General features: G+C 41.4%; 1 protein-coding gene across 5 annotated transcripts in view; it reads right to left on the bottom strand.

The window, feature by feature from the left end:
* The window catches only part of CTBP2 (C-terminal binding protein 2), a 230,760-nt gene that overhangs the window by 123,889 nt on the left and 82,872 nt on the right, over positions 1 to 23,999 (bottom strand). Inside the window, exon 2 of one of the 5 annotated variants that reach the window (XM_075072477.1) lies at positions 1,702 to 1,833. The exons of the other annotated variants lie outside the window; for them this stretch is intronic. The gene's annotated coding sequence lies outside the window, so the exon portion shown is untranslated. The remainder of the gene's footprint in view (positions 1 to 1,701; positions 1,834 to 23,999) is intronic. 5 annotated transcript variants of the gene reach the window in all.

Below are 23,999 nucleotides of genomic sequence, written 5' to 3'. Positions count from 1 at the left end.
TCCCTCCTCGACTGAAACTTCAACATGCAAAAAAAAAAAAAAATAAAAAAAAATCCAAAACACACAACCTCTTTTTTAAAAACAAAAACAAAACACTAAACAGATTTTCTCAGCTTAGTTAACTACAGAAAATACAGTAGTGTTTGCCCACTGAAAAACTGCATCTGGTCTTTCCAATAGTAGCATGTCTTCTTCAGTCTCTACCATGTGCTCTTTTGAACCTTGACATTGCACATTCAGAGCTGTAATTAAGAGGTAACTGTATTCTTCTGATGTTTAACCCTTTCAGTTCCATATGCCCTCGGGGTATCGCTCTCCTTGGGTCCTGACATCTCCCATCTATTTAATGCAATCAAGGTTACGGTAGCGCTGACAGCCTAGCTGCTTACTCTTTGGCTTCCTGCTGCTATTTCTAGGATCCCGTCTGGCTCCTTGCTGCTTGTATTTTTCTCTCTGTGGAGGGTGGACTCGGTTCCTTTCTCTTACAAAGATGCCTGCTATTGGCTTTTTTTTTTTTTTTTTTGCAAGAGGTCTGGGGTGTAAATCTGAACTGCACCTCTATTCCCCTCTTCTCCACCTAAGTTCACAAAAGACATGAGATACTGAGTGGGTCTCTTCTGTAAGGCACATGGCACAGTCTTTATGGTCTGTGCACAGGGTGACTACATCGCAATTTTCTACAACCAGCTTTTTTTTATGAAACATGTTGTGGCTGGATCCATGGAAACCTGGCTTCCACAGAGCTCCAGGATACACAGGCACCCAAGAACCTGCACTGACACCATGCTTTCTGCCTGTGGAACTGCCTCTCCAGTCCTCCCATGCACAAGGACAGCATGCAGGAGAGCTGCTGAGATAGGCTCCCATCCTACAAATGGGGTCTACACCAGCACAGGCGTCTGCACTAGCAGTTCCAGTTAGAGGATCCGGGCTGTATTTTGTAGACAACTATTTAACTGGTGCATTCTACCTCCATACTCTAGCTCTGAAGGGCCTAAATTCTAGATAAAGTTGATCCAATTTCTTGGGAATTGCCAGTGCTGTGTATACTGTTGCTCTGCTGTGTGGGCTCCTACTAGTATTTGGTACTGCTAGCCAGTATCACCTTCATCCCAAACATGAGAAGCCGAGAAACCTTTGGTGTGAGTTATTTATTTATTTATTGCTCTAGCTGCTTGCTGGCTCCCCCTGCTGGCGTACTCCAGGACACTGCACTCACATTGAGCATCTCCATGCAAGGTCCCTCTTGGCTTTCTCCATAAGACCTAATTTTTCCTGGCAGGAATTCATGGTCATTTTCATAGGGACAGAATCCTACTTCGTTTCCCGTCTCACCAGCCAAGAGCTAAACTTTGAGTTCTACTTTTCCACTTTTGCTTAGGTCCATGGCCTGGCATGACCATACATGTTAGAACTAGGGGTGCTGCCATACCCCCCTGGCTTGAAGTGGTTTTCATCAGATACAGGGTTTACAGTTTGGTTCAATGGCTCTCAGCACCCCCACACTACAAATTTTTCCAGCACCCCTGAGCATAACTCTCTCCACTTTCAGCCTTGACACTGAGGCTATGTCTATGCTACTGTGGTAAGTCGACCTATGCTATGCAACACCAGCTACATGAATAAGGGAACTAGAGTCGACGTACCTTAGGTCGAGTTACCGCGGGGCGGTCAACAGGAGAAAATCTCCCATCGACTTACCTTACTCTTCTCATAAGGGGTCAACTGGAGAGCGATCTGCAGTTGTTTTGGTGGGTCTTTTCTAGACCCGCTAAATCGACCGCCGGTGGATTGATCTCAGAACGTTGATCCCAACTGTAGTGTAGACTTGCCCTGAAATTGAGAAGAGGACTAAAACTCACTTCTCCACTAGAAGTAGATTGCTTTACAATGGTAATGTCTTCCAATTACATCGGGGGAGGTACTGAATTCAGCTTGCTCATATCTGCTTTGGAGTAAGTCCTGGACATGTTTTATAGTCGCTAATTGTAAAAGAAGTGAAATGGAGTAAAAAAACAAATAGCTGGCTAGATTAGCTGACGACATATCTGTACTTGTATACCGAGAGACACTACAGCTGAGTTTCAGACTACTTAGAAACAACACTATTATTTCTATATGGCTTTAAACTCTGCAGTCAGCAGCTCTACCAGGTAAGTATAAAAAGAATTCCTTTGTCATCTTGAAACTACCCATGTTGAACCTCCAAAAGCTCCTCAACAAACAAGCCAGTTGAACTACTGTCTTCAATATAAGAAAGGCCTTACAGCAGACTAGAAAAATCAATATCCTTCACCCAACTTATCAAAATTACTGAGGACAGTTATATAGTATAATTAAATAGGAGATACAAATACAAAAAGCATCTCCATGGCACTGCACAGTGATTGCATGTCCTCTGGAACAGAGGACACTTTGACAAAAAGGAGGAAAAATGCTACGTATCAACCAAAGAAGCTGTAGGGGGCCAGGGGAGAGGGGGCGGGGCAGGGGGTTCTTTGCTCTCGCACATTAAGCATTTGCCATGAGTGATAAGTAAAAATGGTTCAAAATTACACATTAATTAAAACACATGGCAGAGAGGCAATTTCCTTCATTTCAGTTTATTCAACAAGTCTAGTTCAATGACTAGTTTATTGAGAGTTAAGAAACCAATTGGGAGCTGACAAAGCAGTAAAACTTATTTTCCTCGTCCAATCTATGAATAAAAACTAGGTATGAGAGTAAGAGATCTACTAGTTCTAAAATCTTGAAGGGCATGGTAATCAGAAACAATCAGTTCAATGCACTAACTAAAGTTAATACTTCCTTCGTTTAATAAGTCAGGTAGTTCTAAATGCAAAACATGTTTTGATAAGCTTTGTAACAACCTTTTTCTTTTGGTATTGATTCAGAACCTTTAAGGCAATTTTTTTAATAATAATCAAAAAATTAAAATGCTCTTTTGGTGTATTTTGACTAGAATTTAAATTTCCATCCAAACAGACCTTGACACAAATCACAAGTAAAAAATTAACTATCATCTGGTAAATAAGGCATCATTCATCATGTTCTAGTGTACTAAAATAAAAAGTAAAATAAAAGACATCCTTTATTAAAAATGCATGCTACTCATTTTCTCCAAATGTGAAACTATGAAGAGGGAACATTGATGTAATAGATTTTTTATTGTTGTTGTTGTTCTTTTAGATTTTGCATCCTTTACTATTATAAGTTGAACAGACATGTCAAGAGACAGAACGGCAAAATTTCTTTTACTTGTACTTCTAGTCTCCCCCAGTCTGGACCTATCACTCCAGGCAGAATTATAGCTCGTGGGAGGTAGGAAGATACAAACATCATCCAGTCATCATAGTGAGGATAGTAAAATAGGGAATAAATGCAAAACTGTAGTCATTCATGGAAAGGCAAGATAGCAGTAACTGTGAGCATGAGAATCTCTCTCAAACTAGATTTTGCCTGAGAGTAAAAAGATGCTGTGAAGTCAATTCCATTAGCTTTAAACTAAAATATTACCCTTCCCAGATGGAATAATTTGATATATTGTTTTAATTAAGGCACATCTTCATCCTGAAATGCACTGAGAGCAGACTGAAAGATTTGCTGCCCAAGATTTGTATCCAAGTACAATAGCAGCTCAAGTTTCATAAACCTTAGAAAAAAGAACATATTGACAATCAGGTAGCAGTTGCAAGTTTTTTCCAAAGAGGCATGAAGAAATGTCACACAATGCTGCATACTGAACAGCATGAACCCCAAAATCTCAAAAGGATCTGCTCAGAACATTGAAAAAATTGATCCCTCTGGTCAAGAAGAAGTTGGCAGATAACGTAGCCCTTCCAAGAGACGGTCAAACAACATGAGAAAGGCATCACAATTCCTACATCAATTTGAATGGTCTAGATACAAACTTAGGTCCAGGCCACTCCCTGAGAATGAAGCTTATCACTGAAAGGGGGGAAAGGAATGGTCTGTTGCAGATGGAGGTCAGTGGTATAAATAAATCTTATTCAGAGAGTTAAAACAATATCAAAGGATTTCTAACAGTTTTACCTTCGCACTGACATGAAAATAATGAGAAACGAGATCTAGATGGTCAGAAAGTAGAGACAGGCTTGTAGGAATCTAGGAGGCAAGTACAATGTGTGAATTTTGCCAATGGAGCAAGTGGTAAAACGTCCCTAGTGAAGGACAAAACCATTTGGCTGATAGGCTAATCATATCATCTCAGGCTAAGATGATCGAGAAATTTCAGCCTGAGGTACACTCTGCACAAGGGATTCTGGATGTGCCAGAGTGGTCAGAAGGTAATTTTAACATCAGCACTGTTCCTTCAGGACATGCAGTACCCCTCCACTGAGAGGTAGGACTTTCACTTTGGGCAAGTAGTTTGGTATCTATCACCTTGGGGACCTCAGCAAAGCAGTTTTTGATGCTGCCAGTTTGCTCCTCTCTAGATCCTGTCAAGCCACAAAGCCTGCAAACAAGTCCAAAGTAGAGAGAGAGGAAAACTCCCTCCCTGGGCCCCATACAAGCAACTGGCACCTGTTTTCCCTGCTCAAGAACCTTCCCTTAAGGCAAGTTACTCTCGAGATACGTCTAGACTACCCACTGTATCGGCGGATAGCAATCGATTTCTCGGGGATCAATATATCGCGTCTCATCTAGACACAATATATCGATCCCCAAAAGCGCTCCCGTCGACTCCGGAACTCCACCAGCGCGAACGGCAGTAGCGGAGTCGACAGGGGGACCCATGGACGTCAATCCCACGTCGTGAAGACGAGAGGTAAATCGATCTAAGATACTTCGACATCAGCTACGCTATTCACGTAGCTGAAGTTGCGTATCTTAGATCGATTCCCTCCCCTAGTGTAGACCAGCCCTCACACTTTATGTGCTCCCCTTTCTGGACTGACAGCACACAGTGGATTCTGGATAATGTAGCCAGCAGGAGGCAAGGAAGGAACTTCCTGTAGAAGAGCTTGTGAATTGTCTGGAACACTCTTGATTCCCTTAATACCACAGGTATTTCCCAGACCTGCATGTCCTTGGTCCAAAGCAACTTAAAAGGAAGCAGGGATAGTTAGCAAACTATAACATTAATTCCTCCGATATTCGCTTTCTAATTGGCTTCCCTATCCCTACCCAAAATCATTGCAGGGGCAGAAACGCAGATATTGCATAGCAGGCTGGGTGGCAAGGGAGGCATAAAGATGATCCCAAAGGGGAGATGGACTTACATCAGTGCTAAAACCACTTTGTCGAACTTTCTGCTGTGTCTGCTGCACAGCGAGCAGCAAAGCAGGAGGTCAGGTGAGCCGTTGGTTGCAAAAGCAGGTGCCCTGGTGTGTCCCTAAGGGTTGGTAAGCACCGAGAAAACCCTGCTGTGTTAAGGAAATCAGCTCCAAGTGTTGCATTCCATTTCAATTTTTTCTGAAAATCAAAGTAAAAGGAAGAGCCCTTTGACATGGTTCAACCCCTGCAAACAGGGATAAGGGCTAGCGATCTACTGCTGGGTTAGTGGGATCCTCAGCCCTCCCGAAAGAGCTTCTATGAAGACCAACTTGGAAAGCGAGGGAGAAAATTGCCAGGGAAAAATATAAAGGGAAACTCATTTCCCGAGGGGGGAAAGGATCCCTTGCCAAAAGCTCTCTCACAGTGAGCTTCAGAGGAAACATCTGCTCTCCTTCGTGGAGGCTGAAAGACAGGGGAGGGAGTGCTTGGCTCAGCCAAAACATTTTAAAAAAATGTTTAAACCTTTTTTAAAGGAACTTTGCCCACCGAGCTCTGTCCAAAGCAGTGGATCCGGCATGGGAATAAGTGTGCATGTGTAAGTGGGACCAGGGGGGAGTCCTCTATACTGGAAAGTCAAAGCAAGAAGGATTCAAATGTTTTTAAAGACCAGAGCCTATGAAAATGGCAGCAATGCTACTTGATGAGGTCAGTGACTAGAGTGGCCTAATGGTACTTGTAAGAGAAAACATCTGTTGATGTTAAAAGGTCAGCAGGAAATGAATGTTATTTACTTTGCCCTTATTGGTTAGGCCAATACTCCTCGAAAGTGAACCACACATAGCTTACCTTAGTGTTAATGAAACTTCAAAAACCTTTCAATTGTCTTCTGACTGGCTGCCTGCCTCAAAAAAGATGACTTGCTGGGATATTTCTGTGCACTAACTCTCAGCCACAGAAGCTTGCATGAGCTCCTAACTTAATAACTAAGACTTTGTTTCTTTATTCACAGGGCAGTAGCAAGTTTAAATGGCTCTGAATATGCAGTGACATGCATCCAGCCTCATGCAGTTTCCCTATCCAGTACACTATAAACCTGTGCACATTCTTCTTGTCACGCACCCTAGCACGGTGGCATTCAAGAGAGGTGGGGGTTGGGGTGGAGGGAAGCATGTGCCATCTGAATAACAAAAAGTTAAAATAAATCTAGCAACTTAAAAGCAAAACAAGAAGTTTCTTCTGGAAAAAAAAAAACCAGGAAGTGCTAGGTACATAACAACTTAAAATAGTGTCTACTTCATCTGTTGACAAAACTGCAGCCTCAGGGGACCATGCCTTTTTTGCACACAATCCCACTTACCTTTAATAGTCCTCAGCAAATTGTCTACATTCCCATGAAAGCCCTCAAGAAACATGTTGGCACTGCTTTATGTTACCATTCTGACAGCACTAACAACAGTGGAAGGTACATGGCTCTGGGCCCAATCACACTTCCTGTGAGCAGTGTGGGGGCTCCCACAGGAAACCATGATATAAAACAACTACAAGCATGAATCAGGGCTTGCTTTAATAAACAGAGGGGATATTTAAAGCTGGCGTCCTCTCAATTGCTTTATAAAATCTTCTTATTTTTATAAATTAAGCATATAGGAAATTCTTTTCAAACTCTCCCTCTTTAATGGACTCTCTACACTTTTAAATAGTTCAGCGTACACCAGCCAGAATGAATTTCTGAAGTCTAATGACAAGGTTAAAACAATAAGGGCCCAATCCTGGAATTTCTTACCCAGAAAGAAGTTCACAAGAAAGAATTACAGGGTCAAGCCTCTAGCTGGGTGAATACCACAGAGAAAGAATTTTACATTCAAGAATTCAGATGAATTTCTTTGGCATTTTCTCAGCATCATGTAAACCTGTATTTTCTTACTCCTCTCCAACCCAAGAACGGCACAGCCCATAAGATTTCACAACACCACACGCTGGCTTTATGATTCGACATGCAGAGGTGGACAGCAATAGGCAAGTTTTTTCTTTATTAAAACAAGGGCACAGATCTCAGTTACTTAATGTAGGGTAAAATCAATGTATCAAAAAACCAACTCAAGATACTATCCCTTTCTAAAAATCCTTCATCTGTAGAGAAGAAAAGAACAAATTCCATCACAAATACTTCATACTTGATTGGTTACCGTCTGAGTCTTTCTATATACTCCTGGGGTATTCATCATGTATGCAACACACCAAATCAGACCTGAAGGGGTTATGTAGTGAATGGTTAATTATTAGACCATATTAAAATTATTGCTCAGTTTAAATTGGGGGGGAAGGGGCGCAGGGGAGGGGCCCTAACCTAACAATATGCCTTTTGACAGCAATGTTACAAATATGCTAGAGTGTGATCAGCCGGCTGGCTCAACATGCAATTAGGATAGCATGTGGATCTTATTGCTCCTAAGAATTCTTATTTGATTTCCTGCACCACCAACTAGTGAGATGTTTCCAAGTCTAAATACTGAAGAATTAGATCACCCGTTGGGGTGGTCGCATCTGGGGTTGGGAAACCAGATGGAGTGCATTTTAACATCCTTTGTAACTGAACCAACATACCAAGTTGCTAGGAAGCATGCGAACACAATCATTGCTTTGGTGCAGGCTGCAGTAGATTTAGCACGGTCTCTGCCAACACCATGGGTGCCATCCTAAACACTAGTAGACAGAATGCTTTTTGGTAGCAACAGATTTGGAAAAACTGTCTCGAGCCCACCACTTTTGAACTGTAAGAGCCTGTATTTCAAATCTCGGCAAGTACAAAAAAACAAAATTAGGATTACAGTTATCAGAAAACAGCTCAAAACTGCCGCTCATTTGTGCTGTGGAAAGGACTTGGACTTGCATCTCTGTCCCCTCTCTATGATTAACTCACAAACATGAAGTAGCTATCTATGTACTGGATAGTCGCATCTTAGAAGCAGAAACTGCATAGAAAAGGGAAAAAATGGGTTCAACAGTTTGATAACATACACGGGCCCACAGTCTTGATCTTTACACACCCACAACATCAGTGGGGTTAGGAGTGTGCACAAAATTCAGGATCAGGCCTTTAAGTGCACCATTCTAATATGACTATAGCTATTACAGAAATTATATTCAAAACCTAGGCAAAACTACAGAAAGCAGTTTACATCACATGAAAACTAGCTGTGAACTGTGGCAGCTTTCTAGCTTCCAAATACATGATGACAACAGGGTAGAAGGTGACTAGCCACAATGAGATGACACTATACTAGACTTACTAGCTCCACAACTTCAGAATTGGCTGATTGCTATTTTAACAATTATTTTAAGCAATTACATGACTCAGGAGACCCGAATTCAATTTTTGGCTCTGTCACTGGTTTGCTGGGTGACCAATGGACAAGTCAATTTCTCTGTCTGTGGGTATGTCTACACTACGGGATTATTCCGATTTTACAGAAACCGATTTTTTAAAACAGATTGTATAAAGTCGAGTGCACGCGGCCACACTAAGCACATAAATTCGGCGGTGTGCGTCCATGTACCGAGGCTAGCGTCGATTTCTGGAGCGTTGCACTGTGGGTAGCTATCCCATAGTTCCCGCAGTCTGCCTCGCCCATTGGAATTCTGGGCTGAGATCCCAATGCATAATGGTGCAAAAACAGTGTTGCGGGTGATTCTGGGTAAATTTCGTCACTCAATCCTTCCTCCGTGAAAGCAATGGCAGGCAATCATTTCGCGCCCTTTTTCCCTGGCAGATGCCATAGCATGGCAACCATGGAGCCTGTTTTGCTTTTTGTCACTGTATGTGTACTGGATGTCGCTGACAGACGCGGTACTGCAGTGCTACACAGCAGCATTCATTTGCCTTTGCAAGGTAGCAGAGACGTTTACCATCCCTATTGCATCATCTCCCATTGTAAACTGGCAATGAGATGATGGTTATCAGTCATTTTGCACCATTTGCATTTGGAAATTGGCGATAAACGGTTATCAATCCTTTTGTACCGTCTGCTGTTCTCATGGGTACTCCTGGCTGGCCTCACTGAGGTCGGCCGGGGGCACATGGACAAAAATGGGAATGACTTCCCTTCTTTAAGTTTTGTCTAAAAATAGAGTCAGTCCTGCCTAGAATATGGGGCAAGTATACTAGAGAACCAGAGAGCACAGCTGTTCCAGGTCAGAGCCCCAGAGATCCCACAGAAATGATGAGCTGCATGCCCTTCTAGGGGGTGCCCCTGCAACAACCCCACCCATTGCTTCCCTCCTCCTCCAACCCTCCTGGGCTACCATGGCAATGTCCCCCCATTTGTGCGATGAAGTAATAAAGAATGCAGGAATAAGAAACTGAGTTTTTAGTGAGATAAAATGAGGGGAAGGCAGGCTCCAGCTACTATGATAGTCCAGGCAGGACATTAAAGGGTTGGGGGAGAGGAGCACAGCCTCCAGCTGCTATGATAGTCCAGGCAGTACAGAATCTTCTTTAGACATGAAAGAGGGCGAGGGTCTGATGGAGTTCAGCCTCCAGCTGCTATGATGAGGACGGTTACCAAGCCTTCTGCACCATTTGCCGGGAATGACCGGGAGTCATTCCCATTTTTACCCAGGCGCCCCCAGCTGACCTCACCAAGACCAGCCAGGAGCACTCATGGGCTGCTGCTGATGATGGATACCAGTCATTTTGTACCGGGAAGGGGATGCTGGTGTTCAGCGCTGCAGCACCCCGTCTACCAGCAGCATGCAGTAGACATAGGGTGACACTGAAAAAAGGCGATAAACAACTTTCTTCCCTTTTCTTTCGGGGGGGAGGGGGGAAGGGTGTAAATTGAATACATATATCCTGAAACACCCGGGAAAATGTTTTAGATCCTTCAGGCACTGGGAGCTCAGCCAAGAATGCAAATGCTTTTCGGAGACTGAGGGGACTGTGGGATAACCCCTCCAGGAGCATCCATTTGATTTTTTGGCTTTCCGTTATGCTTGTCACGCAGCACTGTGCTGAGTCCCTGCTCTAGCCTCTGTCTATCATAGCCTGGAGATTTTTTCAATTTGTCATTTCATCTTTCTGTAACGGAGCTAGATAGAAAGATTTGTTCTCCTACAGTGATATCGTCCACTTTCCCGTACGGACCATGCTGGAGCTCTTTTTGGAATTTGGGCTGCATCGCACACGTTGCTATCAGAGTTTCAGCGCTGGCAAAACAGGAAGTGAAATTCAAGTCACGGGGACTTTTCTGTCTTACCTGGCCATGCATCTGACTTCAAGATAGTTTCCAGACGTCCAATGGTGCACTGTGGATACCACTGGAGGGCATACGTCAAATTGCAGCCACACTAACCCTAATCCGACAAGGCAATACCGATTTCAGCACTACTCCCCTCATCGGGGAGGAGTACAGAAATCGGTTTAAAGAGCCCTTTATATCAATATAAAGGGCTTCATTGTGTAGACGGGTGCAGGGTTAAATCAATTTAACTCTGCTAAATTCAGTTTAAATGCGTAGTGTAGACCAGGCCTGTAAAATGGAGATAATAATACTGACCACTTTTGTAAAAGCGCTGTGAGAACGATACACAAGAAGTGCTAGATAAGGGCTGGGTTGTATATTTAGATTCACTAGGGCATTTCTGTGATATAGGAACTAGGCTAGCAGTGGACAGTAATTTGTAGACATATAAACCAAAATCCTTGACGTTTACATAAACTGGATGAAAGCAATCTGGCCTTAAGATAAAACAGCAGCCATGCAAGTAGCATGTGATGCTGCCCAACTCTGGAAACCAGACTTGGGATTGTACTTGCTGGGCTAATGGAGGCTGAATGTACTGGGAACAAGGCTGGGTTAGTTTCCAGAAGGGGTGGGGAAGAGGAGGATTCGTCTGCACTTCTTACCACAGCCACGAATTTGGCTTTGGACCAGATTGTGTGCCCTCTCTCCCTGGTAGCTTGCCACTGTGGAAAGAACCACCACGGGAGGAAAGAGAGATTAAATACAATTTAAAGACCATATCTTAACATGGGTACAATTATCACACTGTGTGATCTTAGCAAGGAGTCAGATCATACCTCTCAGTCTGCCAGGGCCCCAAAAGGGGACAAAATGAGAGATCAAGATCCACAGTGAAGAACTTGAAAGCAAGACTCAGTACTTACACAGGCCCTTGCATAGCCAAAGTGCAGTAGACACATGAACGAAGATCTTGTCCCTCTTGGGGATGTCTTCAGTGATGCTGCTACACAGTGCAGATGTCCTGGACCTCACACCAGAGTAATACGATCCCTGCTTTGTAGCAGTGCAGTGCATCCACATGGGGGGATTGTATTGGTATAGTCTCACTGGTGTTAAAGTCAATTCAGCAACCCTCAAACACAAACCTGTAAGATAAATATTAGCCCATTTCACAGGCAGTGAAACCAGCACAAGAAGTTTTATAATTAAACTATAAATAAAGTAAAAACCCCTAAATTAACTCCACCAATGTTTCACATTTCATCCTGTCTTCAGTATGTCTATCTTTAGCTCTTGTGAGACTGTCCTTATTTTCGCATGTTGTACAGAGCTGAGCTTGCTGCGAGTGCTAAACAAACAATCAATTAAGAGACTTGCACATTAAACTGGTCTCAGGAACCAGAATTTGAATAATGGCATTTCTGGTTTCCAGTCCCATGTCTAGTCCATTAGAATTTGCAGTCTATCTTACAAAGAACACTGAATAATAATTATAGGGCAGGAAACGAAAAAATGAAAAACTAATGTTTCTCTGGGACATATAAATGCTAGTGTTTCAAGTTCATGAGTTTTGTGTTTCTCATCACAGTAATTTACAACAACACAAAGAAGATAAACTGCAGGTTTCTGCAGGGGTAAGGAGGCAAAGTGAGATCAATATTGCGAGGCAATCACAAGGGAAGGCGTTTCACCATCAACTGATATTGTTGCACACATTTTAGGAGATCAGAAATCTGCAATATGGTTTAACTATCAGATTGTATCATGAGCTAAATCAGCTAAACTGTAAGACCTTAAAATCTTCATTTCGTACCAGTGCGCTTATTGCTTTGCAGTTCCACCACCTGAATGCTAATCGTTAGGATATTCCCATAAATGTGCAGAAAACCTAGGGTAAAATTTTAGTTCTTTGGATCTCTAGTGCAGTTAAAATTAATTGCCAAATAAAACTGCTGATTCTTGCCAAACGAAACTGTACAATTTATCAACTCAAGGAGAGAGCAAACTCAGTAGTGGCTTGAATACATCACCTGAGTTATTACTATATTTGTACCAGCGACAGTTTTATGGATAACATAGGTTTTATAAATTCATTAGGACGAGACTAACTTTCAAAGTAAACAAAGATATTAAATAAACACAGCAATACTGTGTTTATATATAAAACAGATATTTTTTCTCCTCTCAAAAGCCAGGCTGGGATATTTGAAGGGGAAAATGCTAGAAAAGCTCAGGCATTACATTTCACATGGGGAAAATATGGTCTGTTCATCGCAACACAAGTCAGCATGTTATGGTTCTCAAGCTTCCCTACTCTGCCACTGACTGTTATGCAGGTCCTTTCATGCAGCAATGGGGAAGACATAAAGATAAGAAAAACAAAACAGGCAAATGTGATTACAAAATATACAAACATTAGCAGGGGGCCTTGGATGGAAATGTACTATCAGAATCTATGTTAAACTTAAAACAAAAAAAAACAAAAAAAAAAAACAAACCCCACTTGTTAAATTTCCATACCCCATACCCATTTAGGACCAGATTTTCAAAAGAGCTCAGTACCCAACAGCTGAAGCGGCTGGATGCTGAGCACTTTTGAAAATCTAGCCACTCAGGGTGTGTCTACACTGCAACAACACACACACACACACACACACACACTTGGTCCTTGTCAGCTGACTCAGTCTTACGGGGCTCGGGCTGCGGGCCTATAAAACGTCTAGGCTCTGGCTTTAGCCTGGGCTCTGGGGCCCTCCTCCACCCTGGTGGGGTCCCCGAGCCCAGAAGATAAAACACCTTCTTCAGAGCCACAGATGAGAAGCGCGATGTAAGTGGGCAATATTATGATCATTGTTATCTGCTGCAGCAGACCTAACAAAAAGAAACAAACTGGTCAATATCTGTCAGATTTCAAATGTTTAAGAAAAACTGCTAGCACAGAAAACAGTGGGTAAAATTTAGAATAAACCAAAGCTTCCAGATTTAGCAATGAATTAGCTGACACTCACCAGGGATTAGATAAATAGCCTGGAGCAGGAGTAACCGAAGTTTTGCAGCCACTGTAATGTAATCATGCGATGCTACTTCATTCTTGGAGCCTAGTTATTTAAAAATGCGTTACAGAAATAGATCACGGTTGACTGTCTTGTCCCCCTCTCCATTTAAGCTAGGGAAATGAATTTATATAGTACCTGTGTGTTCTACTGGGAAAAAAACCAAACATGTATAACAATGGAAGGCTCAGTAATTCAGAATAACTCTGCATTTCCAAAAGTCATAATAGACTGGTTTATTTTCTCTGGGACACTTTCCATTTAACTGTCTGCTCTAGTACATAGCCAGATGTCCAGTCTACCACGTACACCCTCTATAAAGTTATCATTTTAAAGTTACTGTATGGAATCACAGTGCTCTGATGGCTGACCAGAGTCCCAGTCTTTGGGCTTATCCTTTGTTATATTAAAATGGAATGGTTGTAGGCAGAGCACTAGAAGGTTGTACATTATTATTTATACATCACAGAACATATAAAAGATGAAGTAAGAAGATTCTGCCTTGAAGAGTTCAAAAATTTAAGACCAGGATCCAGCGAACACCTACTACCTAGCATATTGCTTACTACCACGATTAGAGTGAAACAAGACTACCCGTAATAGTAAGTAATCACACCTGGCTCTTGCATTGCAATTTTCTTCATTAGATCTCAAAGCACTTTACAATCTTTAATAAATGTATCCTAAGAACACCCCTGTCAGGTAGGGAAGTATCATTATCCCCATTTTACAGACCAGGAATTGAAGCACAGAGAGATAGGCTAAGATTTGCAACGGTATAGCCTCCTAACTTCCACCAAAATAAGTGATTGATTTAATATCCATTGATTTCAATGGAAATTAGGGGCCTAAATACTGTAGTGGCTCTGGCCTAAGTGATTTGCTCAAGGTCACACAGGGAACCTGTTGTGGAGCAGGGAATCAAACCTGGGTCTGCCAAGTAGTAAGGTATAGGTATGTGTGTGTATATATACACACACACACACACACACACTCTCTCTCTCTCTCTCTCTCTCTGCAGCTGCTACAGTGGTATAGCTAAGCTGCTTCCTACAGCTGTGAGTATAGACACTTCCTGTATCCCCGAGAGGCAGTAGCTAGGTCAAGAGACGATTCCTTCCGTTAACCTAACATCTAGACCAGGGGTTAGATCGACCTAATTACGGTCCTGAGTGATGTAGTTAGGTCGACCTAAGTTTTAGGTGTAACTCTGGCCTTACACAAATGCGTGAGCCACTGGACTATCCTTGCTGGTACAAGTACTGTGTAAGTATTTCCTTGTAACTACTATGCTCAGTAGCATGTGGAGGATAAGTTCCTAATTTTCAACATGACCCACAAGTGACTTTAACAAACATTAAGGGAGTGGGAGAAAGATGTAAGTTATATGTTCGTTGAGATGAACCCATTAGCTTTATAGCCATTCCTCCCAATGCATGCACACACACACAAATGATGATTGTTTATAAACTAAGGATTTTGATATTTAAGGAAGTGATTGGTTTATTATTTGGGGGGAAGAAGCAAGGACGGCGCTAGCTTTTTTGCCGCCCCAAGCGGGCAGGCTGCCTTCGGCAGTGCACCTGCGGGAAAGCCCCAGTCCTGTGGATTTGGCGGCACACTTGCGGGAGGTTTGCCAGTCCCGTGCCTTCGGTGTACCTGCCGCCGAACTGCCACTGAATCTGCAGGACCGACGGACCTCCCGTAGGCTCGCCGCCAAAGGCAGCCTGACTGTCATCCTCACAGCGACAGGCAGGGCGCCCGCACAGTTTGCCATCCCAGGCACACGCTTGGAGCACAGGTGCCTGGAGCCGCCGCTGGGAAGAAGTGAGCAGCCGGAGAAATTGCTAGACTCAAGAGTAGTCTAATATTCAGCAACTGTACAGCATACAAATCCTCCCACTCCAGTTCAATACAGCCCTCACATCCTATCATCCATTTGACTACAATAAACATGCCCATCTCAACTTCTTACATTTTCCAAATAACAGAAGTAAAAAAAACCAGACTGTAAGGGCCTGTTCCACAGCTCAGTGAACTCAGTGGAAAGACTCCTGTTGACTTCAGTGCCCATGGATGAAGCTCTAAATGAACTTATTACTTAGTTATGTCAAAGTCCTGTATAAAAACAACAATTGAGTGTGTTTCCTGTCAAAACTTATTGCCTACGCAAACTCCCCCAGCCTTTGGCTTTAGAAATTTTTTGGCCCAGGGCTCAGTTATTTCCTCCAAAGCAGGAACTACCCTGAAGCTGCAATCTAAGTAACAACCTTAGTAACTGCGGCTTTATTTTGGAAGAGAACACCTAAGCAAATTGTTCAAGCAGAAAATTTCAGCTATAGTATTTTCTCCATCAATTTACAGCAATTTATTACACTTAAGAACTTGCCAATACTTTTCTCACATAAATGAAGAAAATCTTGACTAGAAACAGGCTGAAGAGAGTCACACGAGGAGTCACTAATTTCTGCTGCTCATTTAGGTTCCAATCCTCCAGCTGATTCTGCAAGGGCAGCCTCTTGAGCCCATGTGAGCTAGCGAGAGGATCAGAACTTTAATTTAATCTGCTCATACAAGAATGTCCATGGAGCTCCCTACAGAGAAATCTGTTTATGGGTCAAAGGCTATAATAAAAACAAGTGCATACACTACCAAGCAAAATAAGCCACTCTTATTGTTATTGTAATGTAGTACTAAAAAGCCCTCAATATTTTAGACAAAACCACCTCACCCTCATAACACCCAGACATGCTGTGAATTACAGAAGTCTTCTGACAGAGACAGCACAAAAACTAAAACCTCATGAGTGGTCTGAATACGAAATTTTGTCATCTCTCTCTCCCTCTAGCCTCCCCTGCCCCCACAAAACAAACCCTAAAAACTCCACTGAATGCAAACCCAGCTATTTTCTAGGTTTTCTATTCAATTTTTTCTCTCTGGATTTTATTGTATCTATGTAGATTTCTTTTAAAATGCACCAACTTTAGAATTATGGGATCCAAGTTCCATGAAGAGGGCTCTGGTAAGGTGATCTTCTCTCTCATGGTTTATGACATCAGATCCCCGTAATGAAATTATTATTCCATAATTTTATCATCTGTCGGTGATTCTATACTAAACTTAACAAAACCCCAAAACCACATACCCCAAGTGACAAAAAAGGTCAAAAATTAAATTGGCAAAGTAGGGAATTTCACATTTAATGACCCAGTTCAGCTAAGTACTTAAGCATATGCCTAGGTATGTGTTTAAGAAATTGCTTGAATCAGAACATAACTGGGCACTAGAAACCAATTTAAATTTACCTGTTTTTAAAGAGGGGAGTGAACTTAAAAGCCTTAAAATCAGAAGAAAGATTTTTAGTTCCTGCAATTCCCTGCAATATGATTAATTTAAGAACATTATTGTGCTACAGCATGAAAGTTAGAAAGCAAAACTGACTAGAACAACTGGTCACAATTTTTTGAAATTTTGATAAAAATGAGGGAAAAAACATTGGTGACATATTTCACGGATTTTTTCCCCCCCATTTTTCCTAACTTGTCTAGCTTCCTTGTCCAACAGGAATGAAACTCAAAAAGGCAAATCAAGATCAGAAACAGTAAGACGTTGTCAAAATTATTCCTGTTTTACTAAATCTAAGATGTTAGTAAACTGCTTCAGATGTATGCAGTACCACTCATGCTGACAGTACCACTCATGCTGCAAAACTGAAACACCATCCAGAACCTTTTGCTTTGACTCATCTGTTTTCCATTTTGAAAGTATTTAATAGCAATTTCTGCCTATTATAAAGCAATCACTTGAAAGATGTGTGAAATGAGAAAATGTCTACTCTTCTTTAGAAAAGGTACATGAGTTTACAGCTCAACCTGTAAAAAACAGTCAATGTTTTCCATTACATTTGGATAATAGAGGCTGCACAGTAAAATTCAAAATTTATGTAACTATACACCATGAACAAACTAAATATTCTACTTGTTCTTATTCATCAAATTCCAGCCTCGGGCCAAAAAGTGTTATGGTGAACTTAAACACTGTTAGACCCTTAACACTTGCTGCACTAACCTGTGATGTTATAACAAAAAACTAAAGAAGAGTTTTGTTACCATGTGTATATTTCATACTCACACAATTTACATTACGTAAGCAAATTCTGTCCTCAGCTACATACATGGATCTCATATTGTATTCAACAGGAGTTGTGCATTTGTGTATATCTATCAGAGGACAGAATTTGGTTGTAAGTGTTTTTTAACCAAAAGCTATTTTAAGGTATGTATTTACCACATTCTATATGCTCCATTGATTGCCTTGCTGTATTTCCATCCTTAGCCATCAGATTACAGTGAAAACCCTCTTTAGCCTGTTCCTGAGAAGACTCACTTTATACATCTTCATTATCCCCAGATTTTGAACTATATTTTGTTTTCTCAATGAGCACTTTTCTACAGTTAGCTTCTAGAAATCTACAATTTTTTTCCCTCATTGACTCCATTTCTCTGGAAAGATGTCACAGGCAAACTTTCTAGCAAAGTGCTGTTGCTCTCTCAGAGTCAATCCCTTACGAAAAAATATAAAGACATGGAATACACGTAAAGCGGTCTTGCTTGGTTATCCAGCATTTGTGCTGGTTTCCCAATGAATTCACTATAAGATTGTGGAAAGAACTCCTGCGAAAAGCGACTCTCCTAGCTGTGATGATTATTTAATCCTACTACCCAATATATGGTTGACTCATTCTCTGTGTGCTGAGCCAATATTTCCTCAGCATACACAAATGTTTCAATGTTTTCTGATGTAGCTGCAATGGCTAGAACCCTGCAAATCCGTGGATATCCACTTTATATCTGCAGATATCCTCATCCACAGATGCGGCTATCTGGCGGACCATATTTGCAGATTGCAGCTCAGATGCAGATACAAATTTTGTATCTGTCCAGGGCTCAAGCAATGGATCAGTAAACTAGGAACCTACTTAAAATGACAATAATTCCTGCCACTACTGATAAAGAGAGAATAGGCAATAAAGAAGCACCCTGTAAGAAGGAAAGGAAAATTAAAGGGAAAGAGTCAAACAGTTTTGCATCCTTGAACTTGAAAACTTGGCTGAATGGCTAGCATTGGGTGGGCTCTGCACATCCTACCCTCACTCAGCGGGTATGTTGCTATTGGCACCGTAACAGAGACCTACTGGGGACTCAGGGAATTGAAATGGGAAAACCAGGAAATAAAATGTAAAAAATAAAGTGTATTGTGAGCTACTGATTGAAGGAAGTAACAGAGCCTTTAACAAATCAGTTATTTGTCTGGTTAGCCGATGTAGAAGTGGAACAGGAAATTAATTCAATATGCCACAGACTCACATTCCACTATCATTTTCTGTTTTAAAAACACCCAACCCGCCCAAAAGCGAAGTATCATTGGGGAAGCTTGTAACTGAAGCTTATGAGAGTCCAATTAAGCAGATCTAATCATTGTTAGAGCTAGACTATAGAGTACAGAACAGTCTTGGAAATGAAAGAATACAGTAGGAGCACTTAAAGATAAAAGACCCTCTTCAGAAATAATTTGGTTGCCAGCAGCTCTTGATTTGTTGAAAAATATCCTAAACCAATAAGTAATGCCATTATATTCATACAAACCTTTATGAACAAGTTACCACTCTCTGTGGCTTCAATGATGTGGCTGCTTGCCAGTAATTTAGCTTTAAATATGAAAATGAATATCAAATCCAACTTTCTAGATATATTAATGGCACAGGAGACTGATTGTATCACTACACAGCACAATGACTATTTCAAACACTTTTGGCTGCACTTACAAAGCTCTAGTGACCTCTAGAACTATAGAAACTGTATATAGGGTTAAGAGGAAATAAAATTAGCAATTCACAATAAAAAACTAAAGCAATTCAGCATTTTTTCAAAGAGGTACTGAATGCAGTTAGTCCTTCTGCAGCAGATCAGCAATACTGGTACACAGCTTTGTGGTTAGAGGAGGAAGAGAGACGTTCCAAATTTCCATAAATGAAACATACACTGCCAAGACAACAGTAATGTTATTGTGGGTACCAGGGAATTTTCTTTGAAAAGGCAAAATGGAAATAGATTTCCAGTTACAAGATAGGTCAAATCTAGCTTCCTCAAAAGGTTCCAAGTTGTAGGGAATCTTTTCTCCTTATCAGTCAACATATAACATAAGTAGGGAGGGGGAAAGATGACAAGGGAGTAAAGGAACAGAAGGAGGAAGTGGCTGACAGAAGAAAGAGGGGAGTAAAGCAGGGGAGAGAAAAGAGGAAAGAGAAATGAGAAGATGACTAAAATTAAAAATATGAAGGTGGGAAGAAGAGAAAACAATGAAGGAAAAAAGAGCAGAGCAGATGGACAATAAAGATTGGGGTGGGGGGTTTGCTGGCTCACACTTTCAGGGCATTATTGTTATTTATATTACAGTGACACCTAGAGGTCCCAAGTGAGATCAGAGCCACGTTGTTCACATAGTGAAAGAAAGTCCCTGCTGTAAAGAGCATAACATATAAACAGACAAAGGAAGTGAGGGGAAACAGAGCCACAAAGAGTTAGAGAGACATGCCCACAGTCACACAGTAGAGTCAGTGGCAGAAGAGGGAATAAAACCCACTTTTCTTACATGCCAGGCCACCTGGCAGCGATATAAGAGCATGTCCACTATTTTCAATATAACTGCAGCAGAGCTTTTCAAGAGGGTTTTGCAGAACTAAAAAGACTTGAGATTTGTTCACCCCTAACCGAGGATAGGTCTATTCGATTTATTACTTGTTCAGCACCATCCACATACTCAGCACTGTAAGGAACAAAGAGGAAAACATGGTCCCTACCTCAGAGTTATTAGCAGATATGTATAAGGCACCTTATCAAACATTTAAACTCTGCAGAACAGAAAGGTTTTTACATGTTTCTTGCTCTGAGCCAGGGTAGTCAATAGGCGGACCGGGGGCCAAATCCTGACCACCAGTTTCTTTTGAATGGACACCGAAATCTTTTCTTTTATTTATTATCATTAGTGCTGGGGTTCTTTTATTATTCTTATTTTCTCTGGAAGCTGGACCTTGACTATACCTTTGACCAAGAAATTTGGACTTTGACAAAAAATAATTGACTATCCCTGCCCTGAGCCATTCAACCCTGACAACACTGAGCTGTCACTTCTGGAAGCATGCTGTCTTTAGAAAGCTAACACAAAACTGCTGGGGGTGCTTTATCCAACCTGAACAACAGGGAGGCATGGCCCACTCACACAGCACCTGTGCCTGTCCCAGTGTGGGTCTATATCCTGTGTTTAAGTGCTAGTTGTACCCATTAAGTTAGTAATGGCAGGGCTGAAAGAAGACTGGCTGTGACCCCTGAGTTCTGGAGATTTAACTGACTTGGAGATGTAATAGGTTAGGAGAGAATTATTTTTGGAGTTTAGCATATAGCTCTACAGAACTAACTATTTTGCAAATAGATCCCTAATTCATTAACAAAAATGTTGATTATAGCATCTGCTATCGTTATTTGGCCCATTACTTAAAACGCTGGATAGGATGGGGAATAATTGATATTACACCTCTGGGGCCCAAGTATAGGGAATGATAGAAAACAATCATTGACTATAACTGTTACAAAGGAGTTCTGCAAATTCTACTGTAATCAGACCATTCGAATAAATCCTTCCTATCCAAGCCCTTAAAGGGATGAAAACACTAGTCTTTTTTCTTACAGTTTTTCATTTTTATTTGCTCACCACTGTTTGCAACATTCACTTTAAAATACTGTAAGTTTTATGTTTTTTATTAATTTCCCTATTGGATTTTGGTCTTTTCCACTGAAAAATTATTTTAACTGAGTTTTTTTAAATGACTCTTGGAATTAGGAGGGCTCTTTTTGTTGAATTCCTTGCTAACATCCTAGCAACACTGAGAATTATTCCTTTTAATCCACATCTATTGCAAAGGGAGCACATGTGTACGCTACTTTTTGCACACCCAAACTTTTCTTTCTCCATCCAATAGAAGAATCACAAATGTTCAGGTATGAGTTGAGGTGGATTGTCTTGGGCTCCAGGAGGGGCACTCAGAGACTTCTTTTATATAAAATACCATGTTCACTTAACCTCCAGAATATGAGGTCAGGTTCCAGGTTTGGAGGCCACTGGACTCTGGACATAAATTCTGTCCTGAAGGACATTTTCCAGAGAAGTATATTGTGATGTTCCTATAGTCAGAGAAGCAGGGATGCTGTGGCCAACAAAGAAATAGCAAGATCTCTTCCCTCCTGCCTGATATTTCTCAGAACTCTGTATATTAAGAGACAAACAAGAAACATACCCCAGTTCTTTGCTCCAATCCCAGACAAATGCATCCATCTCTCAGCTTCTGAGGTCAAAGCTTCTGCCAGAACCTAGTAAGCATAGCCATATTGCTGGTGGTGAACCAGCTAACAACTGGAAACTTTCAGGAGCTGTCAGGCCTCCCAGGAAGTAGGAGGGCACAGATTCCATTTCCTTCTGCTTGTTCATATATGCTACTGCACTCGATTCGTTGAACCAAACAAGAATGTTCTGGATTAAGTCAAAAAGAAACATCCAAAGCTCCAGCCTTTCCTTCTGAGGTTATAAAATGGAAGAGGCCAGGTCCCTAGAACTGAAATACTCCCAAGAGAGGAGCATCATGGTGATGCCAAACCGGAGGAGAGAGATGGTAGAAACTCAAGTCCATGATAACTGCAGGGGAAGTGCACCAAATGGGATTTACTCCTCAACAAACTAAGGAGATTCCCCCATAGCATAGAGACCAAGCAGAAACTCAAGGATGGGTACTCTCTTAAGAGGACAAAGATAGAAATGAGTGCAGAACACAGAGTCAATGCAGGTAGTAAAGTGGTCCAGGAAGATCATCTGGATGAGAATGAAGGAGGAGGAAATAAGGGAGAACTGCAAATGCAGAGGACGTGAGAAAGTCTGATTTATGTCTTCACAAAGAAAACCCATTTACACCTTACACAAGTGTCCTGTGGGTCCTAGGAGACCCTGATCCACTTGGGAAGAGTGAGAAGGGCCAGAGACACATGACTTCTCTCATCTGCTAGGCCTGCTAATGCAGAGAACTGCTGCCCAACTCTGATATGGAGAGGATGAATGGGAGGTGTCTGTCAATAGGATGCAGTTTGGAGAACATTAGTGGCATCCTTAGTTACTGAAGCCTTCAGTAGAAGCAGCTTTTTTTTCTCCCTATAGCTTGGGTCCTGATTAAAACAAATACAGTATGATAGTATGCTTCTGGTTCCCGCTGCTCCATTAATTACAAACAGAGTTCACTGAAATCTTTTCAGCAACAATTTTTAAGTCCCAAAATGGGGTTTCAATTATGAAATATTTTTTGCAGGAAAAATCATTTGTCAAATTCTTAATTTTTTAACAAAATTGAATTTCAAAATAAGAAATTTCAACTTTTTTTTTTATTTTTCAAATTTGTGGGGTAAAGCCTCTAATTTCTCAGAGCTACTGGCAGTTTTGCATTGCCACTGCTTATTCTGTGGGTGAATAGGAGGCTCTATTCTCCAGAGCTGTCAAATAGTTCCTATTCTAATGAATAAAACTTTCAAGTGTGTATGGGCAGGGGGAGGGAGGAAACACAATTTCATAAGTTCCTGGTAAAATAGCATCCAAACAAGGGGGAAAGGTATAGCTCAGTGGCTTGAGCATTGGCCTGCTAAACCCAGGGTTGGGAGCGCAATCCTTGAGGGGGACCATTTGGGGATTTAGTTGGGGTTTGGCCCTGCCCTGAGTAGGGGGTTAGACTAGATGACCTCCTGAGATCCTTTCCAATCCTAATAATGTGTAATTTCCTTGTCCTCTTTGAAATTTAATATAGAATCCCAAATGAGTTAAATACTCAGTTTCAGTTTTGAAGGCTTACATTTTGCTTTCATTATGGGAACAAAGGAAAAATTAGAAAGGGGACCACATCTACAAAACATAAATATGAGCAATCAATACAGACTGAAACCATTGTGGAATACTAGCTGTACTAATCACAACCATAGCAGCATATCCAAATGCCAGGAAAAGAAATTATTATATGCTAGTCAGTTTTAGAGAATGTGACCACATCTCCTTACAGCCATCAAATTTACACACATATATCGCCAGTGTATCATTTATACAGACTGGGCTGCATTCATCCCTGGTGTAACTCTCCTGATTCAATGGATTTACCACAAGAAGAGACTTGGCCCACGGTAATTTATCTGATTCAGTGCACAGTTCCACCAGTATTAAGTTGTGAATCAACTTTCATATTAGCAGCATCACTGTTTTTACTGCTGCTGTAGCCATTAAAAGGTTTTTCCTGTAGTTAGTTTATATGCTCCAGCTCATTAACATCTCCTAATACTAGAACTTTTGGCTCATTAGCCATAGCAATTCTAAGGAACATAATCTC

This window comes from Chelonoidis abingdonii, chromosome 15 (genome assembly GCF_003597395.2).
Source record: "Chelonoidis abingdonii isolate Lonesome George chromosome 15, CheloAbing_2.0, whole genome shotgun sequence".
NCBI lineage: Eukaryota > Metazoa > Chordata > Testudines > Testudinidae > Chelonoidis > Chelonoidis abingdonii.
Note: the sequence above shows the minus strand (reverse complement) of the source record. Positions and strands in the feature narration are given on the sequence as shown.